This window comes from Lemur catta, chromosome 5 (assembly GCF_020740605.2).
Source record: "Lemur catta isolate mLemCat1 chromosome 5, mLemCat1.pri, whole genome shotgun sequence".
Taxonomy (NCBI): Eukaryota; Metazoa; Chordata; class Mammalia; order Primates; family Lemuridae; genus Lemur; species Lemur catta.
Window position 1 is genome coordinate 78,497,487 of NC_059132.1, and position 23,325 is coordinate 78,520,811.

The 23,325-nt window shown below is 37.7% G+C and overlaps 1 protein-coding gene and 1 pseudogene across 2 annotated transcripts in view; one reads left to right on the forward strand and one right to left on the reverse strand.

Annotated features, from left to right (window-relative positions):
• The window catches only part of PDGFC (platelet derived growth factor C), a 210,341-nt gene extending 210,140 nt beyond the window's left edge, over positions 1 to 201 (reverse strand). The window contains exon 1 of one of the 2 annotated variants that reach the window (XM_045552169.1): positions 147 to 201. The gene's annotated coding sequence lies outside the window, so the exon portion shown is untranslated. The other variant, XM_045552170.1, reaches the window with a different exon arrangement.
• Positions 202 to 877: 676 nt separating this feature from the next.
• LOC123638811 lies at positions 878 to 1,376 on the forward strand (annotated as a pseudogene).
• Positions 1,377 to 23,325: the final 21,949 nt, after the last annotated feature.

The following is a 23,325-nucleotide window of genomic DNA, read 5'->3' on the forward strand; positions in this document are numbered from 1 at the left end:
TGGCTTGAGTTTTCCGCGACCAAAGTTCACCTTGTTCGGGCGCGTCCCCCACTCCACGAAGCCGAGGGGAATTCAGCAGCTTGGGGTCACCACGGGGCTCCGGTCGGTCCCCGTCCCCTCCCCCGCGCCTCGGGCTCCGCGCTAACCTCGGGGCTCCGCGCGGCGTCTCCGCACGGGGTGGAGAGGGAAGGCCCGGGCGGCCGGAGGATCCGGCTTGTCCCCTCCCCTTCTCTACCTTCCCCCCACCCCACCCCGCCAAGCCCGGCGGCAGTCGGGAGGTGGGGGCCGTGGGCCGAGCCCGGGCGGAGTGCGGGCGGGCGGGCGAGCGGGGGAGGCCGGGCCGCTCTCTCGGCGGGCAGCCCGCGGGGCGGGCGGGGGTCGGCGCCTCCGGGACAGGCAGCCCCGGCCCGAGTCGCGCGGGCGCGGGCCGCCACTCGGCTGGCCAACAGGTGCTGGCCCGACAGGGGGTGCCGCAAGGCTCGCGGCGGGCAGGACCCAGATGGCCCGGGCGTGGAACGCCGCCGGGGCAGCCCCCGCATTCCTGGCCACAGGACACCCCTCACCCCAGATAAAGAGTGCGGTGGGTGGCGGAGGGTGCTGCAAAAGCAAAACGAAGTGGGAAAGAATTTCCTGCAACTCTCCTCCTCCTGCGCCCTGTAGCCTCACTCGTCACTAATTCCTGAGGGGATCCCCACTCCTTGAAGGGCTTTGCCAGGACCCTTGGCCAGACTTTCTGGACTGAAGGAAGAAGGGAAATGAATTCAAAGATTTCCCTCCAATTTACAGCTCTCTAAAAGCAGAATGGATAAAGCAAAAGTAAAAACAAACGTCCAAAATTGTAACACCACTCATTCACTGAACAAACACTATTTATGGAATGCCTACTAAATCAGTCAGTGTTCCAGGCTCTGGGGCTGTAGCAGTGAACACAGACAAAAGTCCCTGCCCTCATGAAGCATACATACGAATTGAGCGACACTAAGTTCACATCACGCTCTCTGGGGATGGTGTCTAGTGGCACTCAGCAGGGTCCAGCATTTGACATACCGTCTTAGGCTTTCCTAGAATACAACCTCTAACTAAACCACGTTGTCCCAAGACCTTGGTAATAGAATTGTTTGCCTTTACACCAAGAAGGTTGGGAAAGCACCAAAATATATCTGTGGCATGTGCCCCAGGCCGACTTCAAGAGGTTTGTGCTATGAGACTTAACCGTTCTTACGAGGTTATGTAAAATGAAAAAACATGTCAGCAGGGCCTGTGGTGGTTCCATGTGTGCTAAATGTGGCCATGACAGAACTAAGCGTGCTTTCTTTATGGAGGAGCAGAAAATCATTGTGAAAGTGTTGAGGGCACAAGCAGAGTCAGAAGGCTAAATTTAAAAATAAAGCTTTTTTGAGTAATAAAACTAATCAAAATGAAAAAAATAATAGTATCAAGCAAATGCCATGGCAGGCAAATCAGAAATATCACCCAACCTCTTATTAAACAAATCCTTGCAAACAATTCAACCACCAGGGACACTTGAACTGGGATAGATAATCAAGATAACAATGTTCCTAAAACTAAGAAGTGGCATTTGGGTAGGGACACAGTCCTAGTGGACCACACCTTCCTGAGGTCATGCTGAATGAAAATGGCAAGCCCTCTACTAATACTTGGACACCAACTTGGGCCAACCAACAAGATCTCCCTGCTTGGAATATCCTACTCCCCTTCTTTTTTCCCTTTTAACATTCTGGGCTCAGCTCCTCTTTGAAAACTTTACCCACGTGACCCACTCATTCACTCATTCTTCTTCCTTTACTACTTGTATCTTCAGAGTGCTGAATGTACATTAAAGGCAAATAAGGCCCAGTCTTTGACTTTAAGGGATTTACAGCTTAGTGGACACAAGCCTTGTTATTTTATTCATGTTAGCAGCTTCTCAACACCAGTGTGAATTCTTATTTGTGTGATAAATATGTTCTAAAAGGGTATTGTAAATTTGGGGAGAAGTTTTGAATTTTAATAGCATAAGGAGACATATAAAAGACATGCCTTATGAATCCATTTTATTCTATTTGCAATAAAATTCACTGCTCCCAAGTTTTTCTAATTTTGTAAGTTTTCTGATCAAGATTTTTCTAAATGAGGCTGTTATATGTTCATATAGTTGAGTTTCCTGACCACCCACATAGGGGTGTGTATGTGTGTGTACATGTGTGTGTGTTTGCAAATTTAATCCATTTACTCTCAGGAGATTGTAAGGGTGATGACTACTCTTTATTTTGTATCATTTCATATTGGCTAGAACAGTGCCTGGCACAGGGGGATAATAAATAAACACTCCTGACTGACTGACGGGTTTCTTTATTGGAGTCACTTACATTCTCCCTGGAATTTCAGCAGGAGGTTGTATTTGAAAAGTTACAGATGATACTCTACCTCTGCGTTTCACCTCATCCACATTCTATAGATTGATTTGACAATCGCCTTAGAAATAAAGCCAGCCAGGTGTTCCTGAATGACCCCTAGACAAAATCACATCCACATTGGCTGATTTCCTTTCAGTGTACTTACATTGTCATTTCTTGAATTGCTCTTGCCCTTAACATAGTTGATTCTTTTAACCGTTTATCCTCTGACTGTTGTCCTGCTCTATTTTGCTGATAAACCTTTCCTAGAAAAGTGAAATCCTTGCGCTGAAAGTAAATTTTATATAATCCAGAGATAATACAATTACTAAACAATGTATTTTAAAAGAATATGGCTTTGTTTTGGCCCAGTGCATTTTCCTTAAGGAAAGGCATCTGTTCTACCAATCAGGAGAAAATAATTTCAAACATTCTTTGTGGTTTTTCTGTTTTCTTAAACCTTAAGAAGGAGTGCCCATTTCTGCTGATTGCATGAAGAGTGCTACCTACAAACTCCAGTTAAAGATCTTACTTGGTTGTTAACAATGATAATTTGGGGAAATGTTGCCACTAAATATTTTTAAGTGAAATAAGGTTTTAAAGCAAACTACTCCTTTAGCTACTCATTTAACAGAAATATGGGGACGTATTTTTGTCTCAGAAAATTATATAATACAAATTTTCTTATTCTTCTGTTTCCATGCTAAGACACACGTGTGCGCACATGCACAGAGGCACACATGCAAAGTTATTTTAAGACTTTTCTCAGAACTTTTCAGTATTTTAGTGGCAGATAATTGAGCATGAGTTCCTGGAGTTCAAAAAGCTTTGCTCTACCTAAAAGCCTATTGTGTTTCCAGGATGGCTAACAAGCAACAATTATATATACAAATATAAAAGGCCAGGGCTGGGGATATCATTAGTAAGCAAAATAAATGCCTATAGATCACAGAAGGAATAAAGACTGTACTAGGAAAAAAAAAAGAAAAAAAATAAGTGAATGAAGTTAAGTGGTCTTAGAGTCATCCATTTCTCTCTCTGTTTACTCCAACTATCCTGTCTTGAGAAACACGACCTTGTCATCTCTAGGTATCTAGGATATAGCAATACCCTGTTTCTCCAACCAAGAAACAATAAGACACACTTTTTCTTACATTTTATTCCTCTAGGATCAGGTACCCAGATACCCTTTGCCTCCCAGGGTTACAGCTGCTAATATGCTAAAAGATTACCTGCGGTGGCAGACGCTAGGGAGTTGTGCTAAGGCACTGCTTTCAAAGGAGAAGATATACTTTTAAATTTTGACTTTTTGGGGGAAGAGAGTTGGGAGATGAGGAGTTAGAGATGTATGGCCAGAGAAATGGGTGACAAGGACTGGTCTTCAGGCGGCCCTCTGTGGCTTTTCCAATTGAAATACAGCTGCTGTTTCCTTTTTGAAATCACGGTTGAGTATGCACAGATTTTTCCAAAATCTCATAAGTGCTTGTCTGACTCAGAACTCAGAGGGAGTAACTAGCCAGAAACAGCCCTAAAGAAAGAGGAGCCCTGGTAACCTTTGAACCACCACAACAAAAGATCATTTCACTGGGCAAGAGGAGACCAAGGGCTTAATCTAGCCTTACCACTAACAAACAGCACAACCTTGATCTAGAAGTCTCCTCCGCCCCTCAGCTGCCTTTTCCTTACATGGGAAATTTGCACTGGATTCTGTTTTGATCCCCTTACTGCTTTTGAATTCTTTGATTCTCTGAGCTATTATAGATAATGATGGCAAGATTTTTCCAACTTTAGCGTACTTTTGCAATAATAAATAACAAGAATAACAGTTTCCTAGCCTCAAATCAAAGGTGTTTTGGTAGCTGGCAAGAGAGATGCTGAACAGGTGGCTTCTCCCTAACCTCCTAACCTTGCCCAACCAAGGTAGTTCTATTTTATCTGTTATCATATAGTTTGGAAAAACAAGTTCTACTGATACCCAAAATGAAAGGGGGAAAAAAAGTCTGGAAATCACTAGCTAGGGCAAATATCAGGGATTTTATTGAATTCAAGAAAACTAAATAAACTATGTGCAGGTATCCACATTTTAATCTTTACTATTTGGTTGGTAGCATGGTAACAACCTCAAAAGAGGCAAAGTATGGTCCCAAGTGGAGTGTCAAGGTAAAGAGAAATAGCTATCATACATAACTATGTATGATGTATGAGTTGTAGATAATAAGGAAATAATATTGTTGTTAGCCAAAAACAGATGGCCAGTCTCATACTGTTCTATTGAGTCACACTGGTGGAATGTGAAACAATTTGGAGAGCAAGGGGCATCCCCTAAAAATGTGGACAGCAATGAAACACTATGTTTGGCCATATCCTAGAGTCAATAAGATGTCATTTTTCTCTCCCTTGAAATCATTTGTAGGATATGAAGGCTGTTGTCTGCGTTGTGACAAATCATAGTGAAGAGGTCAAGACACAGCTACAGATCCTCCTTTCTTAGATAGTGACCCTCTTATTTCAAAGGTCATGGGAGAAGGACCCTTTCACTTTGTGATCATTGTTTCAGACACAGTCCTTTCCTTGGCTACTAGCCTTTGTGAAAGAGGTGGATAGTCTCAGTCCACTACTTAGTAGTAAACATTAAAAAAGTATTGTTGGCTAGCAGAAAGGAAAATACGGCTTAACTAATCTAATATTAAAAGTATCCTCAATTGCTTTTGAAGTTCAAGTTACATCAAGACCCCCCTTTCTTTTATGATTATTACAATTTGCTTTCTTTATCATCTTTATAGTAATAAAACTGTTTGTTCTCTTCTATCTTAAAACAGATTCACAACATTTTTTAAGACATAATTTTCTTTACCCCAAATTTATTTTTATCAGCACAGTTTGCATTTATTTTTCCTTCATGTTTCTGTGTCACCCTATGTTCTTTCTCATCATCTGAAGTTTCTTTCAATTGTCCTTCCTGGAATTAGATGGGGGGAAAAATCATGTTTTCTTCTTGCAGGTTGCTCAAAAAGATAGACAGCTCACCAGAGCAAAGCAAGAAACATAAAAGGAGTGGAGAATTATGTACATTTAAATTTATTTTTTGGAGCAAGTATTATGTCTCAGGAACTATACATTTACTAACATGTATTTTCTCATTTAATCTTCCCAGCAATCCTTTGAGGAAGGTCATAGCTTCCCCATCTTACTGCAGAGAAATTGAAGCTCAAAGATGGCATTAATTTTCTTAGAGTAATAATATTAATGACAGGTAGAGTGAATGTTCAATTCCAGGTCTTTCCCTTCTACCTCTGTGCTTTTAATTTGACACCTTTAGGTCCTGGACTTCAGACAAAAACATTCTTACTTGAAGCTTTCTTATGTTTCTTATGTTTCTCCTCTGGGTTTTCTTCGCAATGACTAAATGTCTTCACCTATGTTTAATTTGAGGTGGTCTATGGGCTGTGTAGATGAACGTTCCCACATGTTCAAGAACACTAATACGACACTAGACAGCTATCTTTCCGGGACAGCCTAAATAAAATGTTTGAGCCAGAATGAATATGGTTACTTGAGGCAGTGGTGGTGACTAAGGCCTCCGGCAGCTGGCCTTGGGGTTGAAGCCCACCCAAAGCGTGGGCTAGTACGAGTATCCTGTTTATCCTGGCCAATGTTAGTCATCCAGCTAATGCCTTAGCCTAGACATCTGTGGGCAGTTATTTCAAAGAATCTATCTTCTTGTCTTTGAGGACAAAGGGGATGAATTATCATTCCTCTTTTCCTACTCATGATTGCTACTGAATTGAAGCATCATGGCTAGGAATAAATACACTGTTTTCCCAGTTACTCCCTTTGAAGAATCAATTTATGATTAACTATAGATGTCAGAGTCTAGGCCTCTCTTATTTATACAATTCCTATAGGCATCCTTCCACATGTTTCTAATTTAAAATTCTTGGCCCATGAGTTTTTTAAGCTGTATGGTGAGGTGAATTTGCATCTCCATTGATAATTTTACAAAGGTATTTTTAGATTAGTTGGAGTTATTCAAAGCACAAAGACTGCTGCATGAACTGACTAGTGACTTGTTAAGCCCTCAGGCAAGCAAGTGTTCAATTGAAATTCTAATTCCACAGATAAATTCCATTTGTATCTGAAGGGGTCTACCATATGAAAAGACCCTAGTGGTGCCATTTTTGTCCCACAGGATAAGTGGGAAAAAATACTCTTCTTTCCTTCCTAAATGGCTTTTAAAACACACAGAAAACTAAATAGAAAAATCCGAGAACAGCTAATTACTATAGCTACTATTATTCATATTTATTGAGGCAAATGATTATATACTGTGCATCTCTAAAAGATAGCGTTTTAGGAAGTCAAAGCATTTCATAACATTCTTTCTACCTATCTAGATTTTTTCTTTCTGCCTATCTAGATTTCTATTTGAAGATTATTATCACTGTGTACACCCAAATTCAGCATTCTCAACCCTGTTAATGGGAAGAAATTTTTCATTCCTCAGAATCTATTTAGTCTGGTATACAAATTAACTATTGCCTGATCTAGGGCTATAGCAGCCAGCCTACTTTCATTTTACATCTTGTGGAGTTGATAACACATTTGTGAACTTTTCATTGGAATAGTCACAATGAAGTACTCTAGAAAGAGATCCTGTACTGCTTATCAAAAACTCGATAAATTAACTATGCAAACTCTATGAGTAGATATCAATAGAATCCCCCATTTTTATGATGACAAATTAAGCCACAGGGAGGTTTTTTTAACTTGCTCGAGGTCACACAGTTTATAAGTACTGAAGCCAGAGTTGGAATTCAGGGAACTGGTTCCAAAGCTGGCACTTCTAAGTATTATGTTTTCATTGCCCCATTATCATCTACCACAGTGATAAATAAATATATAGTACCTCAAAAACTACATTTCAAACTTTTTAAGCATACATTTATATTAAGCATTTTGGGTTTATTTCATAACTCCACACAATTGTCGTCATAAATATGCAACTTAAAATTCTATTGCCAACAACAAAAAGTAAATCATCCTGATTTTGTCTATCAAAAGAACGATGCCCAAGCCTACAAGGAACAGGCATTTAGTCAATGAAAACATCACAGTACTGTACCTTGATTGAGTACTCTTTTTAGTGGCTCCAGAAATGAAAAATTAATCTTCTGCAACCATATAAAGGAAAAAGGATCCGGTGCCCTTTCCCTAGCAATAAAACCTTGTCACAAAATCACCATTATAGTGTTGCTGGTTCTGACAACTTATGATGAAGGAAACATATAAGGTGTATTCAAATACATTTCTGAAGGACAAGAGTAGGAAAAAGCAATGTTATTGTGATGACTATTTTCTTGGTGAAGGTGAGAATTATAAGTTGGAGACAGTTCTGTTTCAACTAACCTTGAGAGTATCATGGACTTTATTAAAATAGCTATATGTCAGGAACATTAGTGCAAGTTGTTGGGCCCAAGAAGTAACAGAGGAAGTAAAAATACATGATTGCTGCCTTCAAGGAGTTCCCCTTCATTTTTTACATCCAGTCAAACTTCTTTTGCTTTTGTTTCTCCATCAAATATAACCCCTGCCTTCTCCCACTCCCTACTACTCCCTGAGCAAAGGCCTCCCAATTGCTCTCTGCCTAGTCTACTCTTACATTCTTCTAAACTGTCCTCAGATTATTGGCTTGATCTACTCAAAACAGAAATCAGATCAAGATCCCTTATTTAGCCTTCCTTTGCCTTTCTCTGCAGGGTAAAACCTACACTGCTAGCAATGTTCCTTGTATGCTCAAGTCTCACATCCTCTAAGCAAATGTCTTGGAGTTTCCTGACACATTACAATGTATGTACTCATTCTTAAAGGTTTTTGTTTCTTTTCTTATGCTCTCTCCACAATTATATATAAGCCAATATAGAATTTACTCTGTTCTATTTTGCTTTTCTTTTCATTTTCTTTTTCCCAGCCAGTACTTAGAACAACATTGCGCTTATTGTATAATAATAGTAAGTCTTCCTATGTGCTAGGCATCGTTCTAAGGACATCATGTGTACTCACTCTCACAGCAGAGGTATGAGATAGATATTTCAAAATCATAAAAGAATTCTTAGAGGGGGAAAGCAAGATACTGAGAGCTAAGCAGGTTGCCCAAGACCATGTAGATGGTAAGTGACAGAGCTGGGTTTTCAGCTTGAGTAGTCTAACTCTGAAGTCTACACACTTGACCATTATATCATGCTGTTTCATTGAATAGAGAGTGTTCAACCAATATTTAGAGGCAGTGTAGACTCCCAGTCAAGATTCAAGCATTGGGGTCATAGATACAAGGTAACGTCGTAGCCACTCACCTGCTGAAGAAATGTGTACCAGCAATCTAATAATTAGATTCACCATCACTAAGAATAGATAGTAATAGAATCTATCTCAGAAGTCTGGGGGAATTAAATGAGACAGTTTATAAAGCCTTTGGCACATTTCCCTGCAGGTTTAAACATACAAAACGTGTAATTGTATTATCTTAATTAAGAGATAAACTTTCTCCCCCTGTTTTAATATTTCTGAAATAAAGACACTTTACATTCAATGTCAGAAGAAACTTAGCAACTGTTTCTTTTTTTCCTCCCCAAAAGACCGTTATTTATTTAACAGGGAATTTTATAATCATTGGCGTCTTAAAATCAAGATAATACTAAATAAGTTTTTTTTTTACTAAATAAACCTTTCCCTATCTTCTCTCCTCTTCTTGGTGATCGATCACTTACTATAATACCAGAACGAGTCACTCTCATCCTTCCAAAAATCTTGTGTGACAAATCCTTAAACTCACTGCCCAACATTGTTATATTTTATTGTTTTGTCGATATACCCCTCCTTCAATTGATTATAAACTCTTTGATGACAGAAATTTTGCTTTCTATTTTTTGTTTAATCTGCTAATCAATCCTGCTCAGTCTTCTCACTTCACTATCTAACACTGTATGTGTGTGGTGTTCCATGTTTAACACATGCTTTAATATTTTTGAGTGAAATTAACAAAAATATGAAGTTGCCAAATGCAGATACATCTATGCTAAATCTTCATGGAAGAAAAATAGAAGAGCAGCTACACTGTTAGGGTGACTGGAGCCATGTGGAGTTCATTTTCTTGCTTGGCCGTCAGTAAAAGGAATCTTATAAAAGAAAGCTCTAAATTATGGAAAACAGCAGTCAAGATGTACCGAACCTCTAAGCTCACACCTAAGTGAAAATTATGCATATAATTCTATTTATTTGGTGAGCTAGAAAGAAAACCAGGCAGGCACTTTCCAAAATGGAAGCAGTGGTATATTTGTCTTTTAACAAATACTGTGTTAATACTCATTCCAATATTACAAGATTATTTCTAAGGACTGGCAAACAGCCCATGTTCATATTGTCTGACTGGTTTAAACAAAGTTAATTCATTTTGATAGAGAAATCTTACATAACAGATGGTTCACAAGTCTCTGTCTATTTAATGACCAATCTGTTAAATCCAAGATGTCATCATTTTGGAAAGTAACTTCTATGAAAGTATCTTCTTCATGTTTTGAAAATATGATGTCAAATTAAATTCTTTTTTTCCTTAAATTTTGAAGTTTGTATGCTACAGTTTAAAATATACATTTCTGTATGAATGTGTATAGTTTTAAAATAATAATTACTGACTGCTATGCCTGGGTAGAAGAAATTTTAAAAGCAACCAAGCTAAAATGGGGTATGAAATATTGGCCTTTTCTGACTATCTAAAGTAAATTAATCAAATGATAATTCATTTTTCATTTCATGTGCTTTGGGAAATTACTTTTACTATGACATTTTAGACTTCAGCTCTGAGTTAATATCTTAAAAAAATAAAGAAACTGCTATGGAATGAACCAAATATGCCACTTTTTTTTTGTTTTTTCCTATCTGGCACCAATATCTGGCTGTTACTTTAAAAATGGCATATATGCTGAGATTTCATTCTAAGATATAAATTAATTAATTCATAGCACAATAACAATAAACTACCTTAATGAACTCAGATAAAATATGACTACTTAAATGACTTTTCAAGTTTATAAACATTTATTCTATTTAGTGTGATAGAAAATGTGGTTTATGATGATATTTTTCTTAACCCTAAGTCTCATCTGATACTTTTAATATCCAGAAATGACACATTTGCAGCAGACATAGTATGGACTTTTCAACCACTACTCTATTTGAATATCTCTTATGAATTATCAGGCAGAAAATTGCAAAGGAGAAAGGTAGCAGGTATTTTTGAAACTGGGAATGAGTTTTTATTAGTAATTGAATTTTGAAAGTTTTGAAATGTTTTAAAATATCACAATTGTTGGTTCAGAACATTAAATTTTTGTAGGAGATCATGGTACCATGGCAAATGTTGACAATCTAAAATTTTGAGTTCTACCACAATTAGATATGTGACTTTAACAAAAAAAGAAATAAAAAGAAGAAAAAAAAAAGGTTTTCTGGTCTTCCATTTCCCTAACTGCAAAAATGAAGTTTACTTTGGTCGATTTCAAGATAACTTCCATTTCCAACATTTTCTGATTCAATACCCAGTTATTTGTTTTCTACAAAAATATTTTCTCATATTCTTTCTTATGGAGAGAGAATTACTAAATACCATTCCACCTGGTCCTTAAAGACACTTCTGGCCAGAGGCAGAGTACAGATAACACTAAAAAGATTAAATTGTTTAAAACAAAGAAACAAAGGCTTATTCAGGAGTGTGTGGAGAGAATGTGGAATGTAAGAAACAAAGAAGGAAGGAAGTTCTCAATGGGAGAAGATAAAGATCTTCTAGTCAAAATATCCATTTTTAAGAAAAATCTATTATCCTAATTATTCTTCAAGGGTTTAACAATTTAGGACTTTTATGTTGTCTTTAGTCATTATCTTTTTATGTAAACATGAGTTCTAAAATATCAGTGGCCCACTCCTGTTTAGGCCTGTGCTGGTGGTCCTGCAGTACAAGACCATGCCTTTGAACTCCTTCGAGTAGTGTAAAAGGATATTGATTGATGGCTCTGTCTATTCCTCTATACATATGCAAATTATATTTACATTAATATTCATATTTTCTAGATACAAAAGTAAATATGTTCTTTATGATTTTATAATCATAATGAATATGGATATTTTCTAGATTTAAATATACATTTAAAACACTACAGTTATTAAAACTTATCTCACTATGTGCGGCTATGCGTTTGTTCTTTGCCTTTCTACGACTCTAATATTGTGTGGTTATTCACATTGATAACACCAGGAGGCACATAGAGGAGACGCTGCATCTGTTACTATGGTGACTATTAGGCATATTTTTAAAGGAGTGCAACCATGATGTATGCATAAATTTAAAATATTATTGTCTAGCTTCTTTAGAATTGTTGAGAATTAGACATCACATTTTAAAAATTGTTTAAAGTCATATGCTCCCTATTTTTCTTTTCAAAGAAAACAGCTAATTTCAACAATACAGACAAATAAACTGAGTTTTTAAGGATAGTAAACCACAATTCTGTCTTCTTCTAAAAATACTCAAATAATTATGAAACACATAAGCTCTAAAGACAGCTGAATCTCACTCAAATCATTAGCTCTGCCACTTATTCAATGCTTACTATCATCTGTAACATACAAGGAACCATAAAGAGGAATTTGAATAAATAATGGATATATTTGATTTGAGTATGCTACCCACAATCATTTTTAGAATGAGGGGGCACAGAAAAATAAATTCACTTTGTAATATTTACTTGATTTAAAATGTCATTATTAACATCTTAGAAAGATATTTCTTTTCAGTGAATCATAACATGGAGTGATACAGACATATTCTGAGCTTCCATTTTTACTATTTTATTTACTCTTATTATCAACAAATATCAACTGTAAGTATCAGGCGCTGTGCTAGGTCCCAGGAGACTATGGAGAGAGAGTAGATGGAGAAAAGAAAAGGACCCAGGAATAGACTTGAGCATCTCTAATATGTGGACCTTGGGTAGGAAACAACAATTAAGAAAAGCCAATTTTGTGAGGTATAATGAAAACAGGAGAGTGCAGTCATAATAAAATTAGGAGAGTGAAAGGTGAGAAAAAAGTGCATCTTCAGTAGCCAGAGATGTGGAATGTGGCTAACAGAGTGTAGTAAAAATAGGAGAAGAATACAGTGGATTTAGAAACATAGAAGTTATTAGTGACCTTGACAAAAGCAGTGTTAGTGGTAAGGTAATAACAGAAGCTAGAATAGAATGAGAATGAAGAGTGGATTGCATATTTTTTAATTAAAAATAATTGAATTATAATTTGTATACAATTACATGTATGCATTTTAAGTGTACAATTTGATGAGCTTTGTCAGATACATACACCAATGATACAGAAAATTTCTATCACCCCAAAAGTTTTTTTTATGTCTTTTCATAATTCTTACCTCCCCTACCCCTCCCAGGCAACCACTGACCTGATTTTTGTCATGATAGATTAGTTTGCATTTTCTAGAATTTTACATAAGTAGAGTTATACTCCATGTACTGTTGTTTATGGCTTCCTTCATTTTTGCATGAGGATTCTGAAGTTCATCTATGTTTCTGTGCTTAGCAATTTATTACTTCTTATTGCTGATAGGTATTCCATTTTCTTATGACATCATATCATATTTATTCATTCAACTTGATGACATTTTGGTTATTTCCAGGTTTTTTTTAAATAAATAAAGCTGCTATGAACATTCATGTAAAACTCTTCATGAGAACATATAGGTTCATTTTGGAAGTGCTAGGTTGCAGGGTAGATGTACCTTTAACTTTTTAAGAAATTGCCAGTTTTTCAAAGTGGTTTACCATTTTATAATTACACTAGCAGTGTATGAAAGTCTCAATTGCTCCTCAATTGGTGTTGTCAATATTTTTAATTTTAGGCATCCTAGTGAATGTGTAGTGATGTTATTGTGGTTTCAATTTGTATTTCTCTAATGTCTGAAGATGTTGATCATCTCTTCATGTTCTTATTATCCATGTATAATTCTTCTTTTGTGAAGTGTCTGTGCAAGCATTATGGGCTGAATTGTATACCCCCAAAATTTATAAGTTGAAGTACTAACCCCCAAGCAGTACCTCAGAATGTAACTGTATTTGGAGATTAGGTCTTTAAAGAGGTGATTCATTTAAAATGAGCTCTTTAAGTTAGGCCCTAATCCAATCTGACTGGTGTCCTCATAAAAGAGGAAATTTGGACACTTTGAGAGACACTAGGAACCTGCCCAGACAGAGGGATGACTACGGGAAGATGGCAAAAAGGAAGTCTTCTGCAAGCCGAGGAGGGAGGCCTCAAAAGAAATCAGACCTGCTGATACCTTGATCTCAGACTTCCGCCTTCCAGACTCTAAAAAAATAAATCTCTGTTGTTTAAGCCACACATTATGTGGTGTTTTGTTATGGCAACTCCGGCAAATTAATACACTGAAGTTTTGCTCGCTCCCCCTTGGGCTGTCTGTCTTCTTGTAAACCGTAAGAGTTCTCTTCATAGTCTAGGTATGTCTTTTGTCAGAAATGCTAATTGAGAATATTTTCTGTCATTCTGTGGTTAGCCTTTTTAGTTGCTTCATGATATCTTTCAAAATAAAAAAAGTTTTTAATTTTGATAAAGTTTGATTTATCATGTTTTTTTTCAGGGTTTTGGGTTTTATTATGTCTTACCAAAGAAATCTTTACCTACTCATGGTTGTCAGATTTTCTCCTATGTTTTCTTTGGAAGTTTCATAGATTATGCTTTTATACTTAAGTCTAGGATCCATTTCAAGTTAACATTGAAATATGGTGAAACGTTAAAAATATCAATTTTTTCCTATGTGAATATCTATTTGTTTTGAAACCATTTGCGAAAAGATTTTACTTTCCCCATTGAATTGCCTTGTCACCTTTATTCACAATTGATTGTATATATATATATGTGGGTCTATTTCTGAATTCTTTGTGCAGTTTCCTGGATTTATACAGATGCTCCTTGACTTTATGATGGGGTTACATCCTGAAAAATCTACCATAATTTGAAAATATAGTAAGTTGAAATGCATTTAATACACCTAACCTACCAAACATCATAGCTTAGCCTAGTTTACCTTAAATGTGCTCAGAACACTTACATTAGTCTACAATTAGGCAAAATAATCTAACACGAAGTCTACTTTATAATACATTGGTGAATATCTCATGTAATTTATTGAATACTGTTCATTATGCTGAAATCAGGATGGTTTCACTCCACTGGAATGTTGAAAAACTGCAAGTTGAATGATTGAGTCGGGGACCACCTATATTTCTACCCATTTGCCAATACCATGCTACCTAAACTATTGCAGCTTTAATATGAGCCTTGAAATCAAGCAGTGCAAGTCCTCCAGGTTTGTTCTTTTTCTCTTTTAAAGCTTTGACTATCCTAGATAAGTTGAATCAGCTTATCAAATTCTATCCAACAAAGCAAGCTGGAATTTTGATTAGCATTACTTTACAGGTAAATTTGGGGAGAATTCACATTATAATAATATTAAGTTTTCTGATCCATGAGCTCATTATGTCCTTCCATTTATTTTGATCTGTAGTTACTCTCAGCAATATTTGATAGTTTTCTGTCTGCAGATTTTATACAAATGTGTGAAATTTGCTCAGAAATATTTCTTGTTTTTGATTGTTATTATAAACGGCATTGTATCTTTTAACTCTTTTCAATTGTGTTTACCTAGTAAATTGAAATAATATTAATTCTTATATGTTGACCTTTTTTACCCAGCCAAAGCCACTTAACCAATTCTCACAGTTCTTTTGTAAATTCCTTATGAATTTTTATGTACACATTCATGTCAGCTTGTTACAGGTTGAATGTATACCCCTAAAAGATATTTGAAGTCCTAATACACATTTCTACCTGTGAATGTGAGCTTATCTGGAAATAAGGTCTTTGCAGATTTAAGATTTAATGAAGTCAAGATAAAGTCATTAGGCGGGTCTTAATCCAACATGACTGGCACCTTTATAAGAGAGAACACCATGTAAAGATGAAGACAAAGACTGAAGTTCTACAGGTGCAAGTCAAAGAATGCCAAAGCCACCACCAGAAGCTAAGAAGAAACAAGACAAGATCTTCCCCTGGAAATGTGGTTGGTTGAATTTATGGATGCAGAATCCACGAATATAGAGGGCTGACTATGGTTTCTCTCTTCTATTCCTTTAAGATGATGTATTTTTGGATGTTGTACCAAACTTGCATTACAGGAATAAATCTGAATTGTCAGAATATATTATTCTTTTTATATATTGTTTTGTTCAGTTGGAAAAATGCTGAATTTATTACAGTTTTTTGTGCTTATTGTCTATAGGTTTCTTTATTTGGAATGTCTTTTTCTGTATCTAGTATTAATTTATTCATAACATTGTCCTCATAAAATGGTCTACCTGGGTGAACATTTGATATATAATGTTTTGTGTTCCTAAATGTCTCAAAGTGGAGTCACTTATGACAGTAACTCAGCTTACATAGAAATTGCTCACCCCTCAGAGTGATAAGCACATGTATGGTGGACTGAGGTGATAAGACGTCACATGCCAAAAGGTATTTTTGGTACTTCCTTAACAAAGTGCCAGGAGGCAGCCAAACTGCAAAGAAACTGGCCATGGCTGAGAGGCCTGCAGGAATTCTGCCCATGAGAACACTTCCTTTGGCTGTTGGGAAAGGAGTGGTGACCCCCTGACAGTGGCAGTTGGAGGAAAACCTGACCTGCTGGTTCGCCCCATCTCCCCCTTATTACTGTCTCTGTGTGTTCAATATATTTGCATGATTATTGATGTGTGAAAACCTTACAATAAACCATGAATTCAGAAGCATTTAATTAACCACTGAGTCAGTGAAACCTCCTGTCCACCCCCACTACCACCACTCAGAGTTAGCACAACTAGACTGATGCAAACTGCTGTTGAAACCACAAGGAGATTTCAGTCTAGGTCCAGTTGCTTGTTGCACAGAGATCCAATTATTGAGACAAGGAGGACTGTCATTTTAATATGACAGAGGACAGCTGTCGTGTTGGGAGAACAAGAGAAGTTGCCTCAAATCCATCTCTCTGATTAATGCAGATCATGAGCTTCTAAAGGAAGGGCCATGTGCCTTTGGGCAGGTCATGGAGTAACTAAAAAGGGGCTTCATGCACTGGGGCAGGCTCTGGGGGATGGTGACTCTTGGGTCAGGAAGTCTGCCCAGGGGCCTTCAGAATCTCAACTATTTTATCTTGCAGAAAACCCACCACTTCTGGGAGACAACTCAAAAGGTCAAGTAGTTAGTTAAGAGAGAGGATTATAAAAAAATATATAGGGGTCATTGAAATTTATTCATGGGGCCGGTTACAAAATCTGACAAGGTATATTCAACTGTGACAAGACTATATATTTTGCAGTTATTAGTTAAGGTGTTTGATAGGGTCATTCAGATCTTCTATAGTCTTATTATTCTATCTAATTGTTTTAGTTTAGGCTCAAACAGCGTCTAGTTTACTAACATCCTACGAAACATCCCCTCAGTCCACAAGACCCCTTTCAAGGTAAAGGAGATAAGACAATGGGCATATGACAATGGAATTCACTGATATTCTCCTATATAAAATGACCTGGAAGCTGTTGGTCTAATAGAATGTTGGAGTAGCCTCATAAACATGTAGCTAAGAGGTCAGCTTGATGATAATGCCTTGTAGGGTTGACGCTCTGACCTACAAAATGCAGTATATACTTTAAACCTACGGCCATTTTTTGGAGCTGTGTTATAAGCTAAAATATGGTTTCAGAATCAAGGGTGAAAGGGCTCTACAGTAGTAGAGGTCCTGGTTCCTGGGTGTTGAGGTAGGAGAAATCATCTACCAGAGGCAATATTAAGAGTTCTACTAAGGTATAACTGCCTCCTGGTCATTTTGGACTTATCACACTCACATAACAAGAATAAAAGAAAGGAACTTCCTATACTAACCGGAGTAATTGACGGTAATTAGCACGAGAAGATGGGACTGATGCTCCATAATGGAGCAGGAAGGCTTAGACCTTGTGCTCTGAAGATGCACTCTAGTGCCTTTTGGTGCTTCCATGCTAATGATAGTGAACAGGCAATTACAGCAACTTCTGTTTGACAAAGGCACAGTAGCCGGAGGCTCCAAGTCCTCAAGAATGATGTCTGTGTTATGATACTGAAAAGGAAACCAGATTACCAAAAATGATGCTGCGGGTGAGGAGTACCTAGAACAGAAGGAAGTAAAGGAAGTAGTTGAAAAGTTATTAGTTAAATCATTGAGCCCAACAGCTGCAGCAGGGACTGTATCCGGTTCCACAAATCCTGCTGCTATAATTCTTTCATCACAAATCGTGATCGGATACCACCTCGAGGAGGCAGTGACGGGACTGAATGAACTTAAAGGGGCACAATTGGATCTGCATGATGCCCCAATCCTCATCCCCAGTGAACTGACTTCTAACTGCCTGCGTATCCAACTTTGTAACTTTCTTGGTGATCAGAACCACAGGCAGACTAGAAGTGCTAGGAAATTGCCTCCCTTCAGGAGCAGTTCTTAAACCGTGACTAGTGGGAGATGATGTATAAACATCCTAGTCCCTTTGTCCCTCAAGGGGCCCAACACTTAGGCTTGAGACTTGACTCAAGCCTCTCTGGCTGCTAGAGTTCCCACGGGATAAAGCTCTACTGACATGGAATCTCAATTTGCTTGCAAAATATCCTTATTTGGTTTGACTCCCTATTCCCCTATTGGTGTTCTTTATTATCACTTTCTAAATGAACTTGTACTTTAAGCCTTGTCTCAGGGTTTGCTTATAGGGGAACATAAACTAATATGATACCGTATCCTCCAGAGTGGAAAGAATGTTATAACTCATTATAGGGGTTATGGGGATCAGACCACTGCATCCCTAAAACTTTACCAGTGTGCCAGGCCTCTGAATCTTTAGGCTTTATGTATCTTACCACAGCATCTGGAGTACTTGCCAATTCCTGCTCACCAAATCTTGTTAATCAGCTCCATCATCTCATATAACAAAGTTCTCTTTATTATCTTCATCTAATATAAAGTGAATATATGCTATGAGTCCTACATAGAATGGGGGCTCTTCAGAATATTTACAGCCCCTAAATATTGGCCATAGAGCTGGGGCAGATTGGTGGAGGTCCCATGCTGGGCCATAAGTAAATCTTTATTCCTGGATCATGAAAAGTCCAGGGGCTCCTGGAGAAGCAGTGGGTTGGCCAGGGCAGCAGTGGAGCATGGGGTCAGGGGTGAACACGGGAGGGCAGAGAGATCACAGACATTTGTGCCTTTATGCTCAAAGCAAGAACTACTTCTGGAGTTTTAGTCTAATTTCTAAAAGCTAGTTTGAAATTGGTTTCCTGTCACTTGTAAAATAAATTATTGCAGCTGATTAATCACCCAAGCTAGAGCCTAAGACAACATCCTCAATTCTTTCTCTCTCTCTCTCATAGTCCAGATACTGTCAATTTTATCTTTTAAATGTTTCTTCAATTCACTCTCTCCCTTATAGTCCTACTAATATTGTGCTATTTGAGGCCTTCATTATCTTTTCCTGAGTTATTTTAGCTGTCTCTTCATTGGTCTTGCTAATTCTGGTCTTATCTTTCTCAAATTCACACTGCTATCCAAATTTGACCATGTCATTCCCCTTCTTAAAATTCTTCTACTGCTCTCCATCACTACAAAATATGTGGCATGATTTCATGATTGGGTTGGCTGCCTATTTTCCTTCATCTCTGCACACTGCTGCTTTGTCTTCAGGTTTCAGTAATATCAAACTGCATGTGTTTCCTCCCATATATCATGTACTTTCTTGCCTTCACAATTTTACTTATAATTTTCTCCTTGCTGGCTAATGTCATTCACATATTAAATCACAGCTGAGGCATCATCTTCCTCTGGAAACTCTCTACGAACCCCTATGTTGAGTTAGATGACTCCCCTCTGTGATCCCATAAGAGTTTGTGAACATCTCCATCATTTCACTGAGCACCCTGTGCTATAATTATCTGTTTGTATGTCTTTATCATCCACCCCACTTTCCAGGCTCTTGAGATAGCAGCTGTGTCCCAAAGTCAAGCCTCTGGCAGATGTTCATTAAATAGTTGGGAAATGAATAAATGCATATACATGTGATCATAATACACAAACAAAATATTCTTTAAAATATAGGAGCCCCAAAATATATTTTGAACAATGTCAGCCTTATTGGCATATGTGATTGATATCCCAAAGATCCTTTTCAGTATAACAAAGTACTTTGATATAGATGTTTGTTAAAAACAAAATCAGCCATATTAATTTAGGGACATAGTTGTGGTAGAAGCATAAATTAAAAAGTAAATTATTATTACATTTTGAAACTACTAGGCAAGCAATTCTTGAAAGTACAACATGTAACAAGTATACAAATTGGAGTCACTCATCTTCCATTATTCTTTCCATTCCCATGTAGCCCATGCAAAAATTGCTAAGAATGTTTTTGATCAAATAACAATTAACTTTTCAACAACTATTAGGCTATAGTCACATGAACAGGGCAAGATTAGAAATATGTTTTCTTGGAAGCTCATGGCATCTAGTCAAATGTTAATGGCCCAATGCTATGAATTCATCCAGAATCTAATAAATTCCACATAGGAAATGTGTGTCATTGAGACATTATGTTCCCTATTACCAAATGCATGGTAATTATCAGAAAAACAACAATATTATTTAATTTTTTGATGGTAAGCATATTTTACTTTAAAATATTATATATACCAGTGTACCCACAAAAATCTGGAAACACTTTCATAAGTGTATAGTAAAGATTTATTAGAATGTATTATTAGAATACAATGAATTAGTATTTTTAAAGTATTATTAGTAAATTCTTTTCCACATATTTCTCCCTCATCAATGTAAAGGTATAAAAAACATGATGCATTATTGCTAGTATCATATAGTAAGATTAATAGATCAAAATTAAGTTCTCACTTTATATATTTCACTGAACTGAGGTTCTTAACTTACGTGTTTTACCAAAATTTAAAATAAGTATTGATGTAGGTTAGCCACTAGAGGGATCATTTTTCTGAAAGGAGTATTTTTATCCAAGTGTATTCTTTAAACATTAGCAAACATTTATTGAATGCCTGCTATGTGGGTAACCCAATACCAAAATGAAGAAATATGTTTAGTACCTCATGTGTTGGCAGTCTAGTGAGGGATCAGATTCATAACTAAATTTTTGTAATAAAATGTAGAAGTTTTGTAAAAGATAAGTATAAACAACCACAGGAACACAGCTAAAGGTCCTTGTATAAATCTGATCAAATGAATACTGAGATAAGACTCTAGAATTGTAGAAGAAGTGTTGGAAAATTGACACGTGTTTTGTTTTTGTTGCCAGAAGGCAAGAACCTCAATTCTTGATTTTGGTTGCAACAGTGTAATGTGTTCTCTAGTTAACCTTAATAGTCAACCATTTGTATAGTTTACTGAGTGTCCAATGGGTGCCAGGTATGTGCTAGGTAGAAAGGATCAACGGGTGAAAAAATGCTCCCTATATTTACAGAGCCACCTTCAGGTAGAAGAGGCAGGCGTGTATACAGACTACTGTAGCACAGTGTGCCAAGAGTTATGAGAGAAAAAGCACAGGCATCTATAGAACATTAGAAAGGAAACTTAACCCAGATTGGGGAGAAGCAATGGCTTTCCTGGAAGGAGGTATTTCTAAGCAGAGACATTGAGAATTTATGGGAGATATTCAGGTAAATATAGACTGAGAGAAACTTCTAAGCAAAAAATATATATCTCATGTGTTAAGACCCAGAGGCAAGAAGGTACATGGCTTATTGCAGGGATTGAAACAAAGATATGGGGTATTACTGGCTTCTGACAGCTAAGTAAGGGGAGAAACCAACCCTAAGGCTGGTGGGGTAAACAGGGTATGCAAACCTAGTCTAGGGTTGGGACTTTGGCCTAGGAACAAGGAACAAGAAGTCAAGGAACAATGGCTTGATTTGAATGACATTTTGGAAAGACACTCCAGTTGCAGGATGGAGACTGAATTAGAGATGGGTCAAGAAGGGAAGCAGATGGATATTTTGCCCCATACCAACTCTGAAGAGAGCCAGAGACTTTTGGGTTCTCCAGCTTCTTACTACATTGTGTACCTAGCTCAGTTTCCAGATAGGGGGTCTTTGTTCCAGAGGTGTAACTTGTAGCAATTGCTTCCTCGATTCTCTCTTTCAATTTCTTGTCCCAACCATCCCCAGATCCCTCTGAGTCCCTTCAACAGCAGTACTCCTAGCCTTTGGCCCATTCTCAAATAACTAATGCCCAAAATGTATTAAATTTCGTATTTCAAAGGCAGAGGCAAACAGAGAAAATTAGAAAACTGTGATATCTTACCTACCAGGCCATTAAAAGAAGAATTTCTTCAACCATTTAAATCTGTGAACTCTGTGTTCACTGAACGATATGAAATTCAAATCATAAAATGGGGCATTTTATCACCAGATCCATATCTAACTGTGAAGAGTGACCAGCGAAGGGTAGCTTATGTTTGGACAGGAAAGTTTGCTGTGACAACTGAAGCAGGTTCATAAAATTGGCTGCATTTGGTATGGTTCAAGCTGAATACAACCTTTTTCCCCACCTCAACTCTACAAACCAGTCTTTTGGACTTTTTTTCCCCTGCATCTGCCCAATATATCAGACAGAGGCCGCAGCCTTTCAGTGCCTTTCAGATATTGGCACGACCTTGTTTTGAGTTATTAAAATATTGCTCCAATCTAAGGTCACGATTCTGAGCTCTCAAAGTTTCTCCCTGCCCCAGCTCAGGTCCAGCCCATGAATTTCTGCAATTCAGCCTGGGAGTTGGTAGGTTGCCTTGCTATTTCCCTCTTTTGGTCCTCCGCAACCCCTTCTCTTCTCACTAGACTGTTGCTGGCTTCCCTAGAATGAGGAAAGGGTGGAGGAATGAGAAGGAAAGGACAAGTTCTTAAGGGACCAGTGCTCTTGCCATATTTATGGGCCTTCGGTCATGGCAAATGCCCAAATAACATTTCTCTCATATTGGATTTTGGAGCTTCTCACTCTCATCTTCACCCCTCCTTTCTCTCCAGGACAGTACTGTTTCCTAACTCAAGCAATGGATTTTTTGGCTAACACTTTTCTTACAATTGCCACTCAACCCTTGCCCCAGCAGTATTCACAGAAGCGCAGTGCTGGTGTAGCGTTCTTTTTTGATGATTCACATTTGGCTTCATTCCAGGCTATTGCTTCTGGCTTTAGGAAACATTATACTTCCTTTGCCCACCAAATTCTTTAAGGACTGGCCATAGCCCTGGCAGCTGTAATGTTTGCTTTGATTTTTCACAACTCCAGTCCTAGATTTTGATTTTTCTAGGAAAGAATCAATTGCAAATGTCTCAACCAATCAGTCCCCTCCAAATCCAGGAGAATCACAAACTCCCAAGTGCTTTGTCAAAGAGTTCAGAAAGAAAACCCGAGTTTCTGCAGCTGAACAAGTACCCAGCTGGCTATGGAGATATATTTTTATGACTCTGTCAAGCTGAAAAGCACCCAGTCTTCTATGAGTATCTATCTTACATCACCCACTTTAAAGATTGTTAAAATACCTTGTCCTCAGCTTTGGAGCCTGAGACAAAACTCCTAGACAATAGGAAAAGTCTCACCTTAACATCCTACTACACAAATAGAGTTACAGCAACATTGGAGAGCACATTTAGCATCGTGCTCATGCTCCTGGAGCTCCAATTCACATACAGGTAAAAAAAAAAAAAATCAAGATATAATTTAATCATGAAA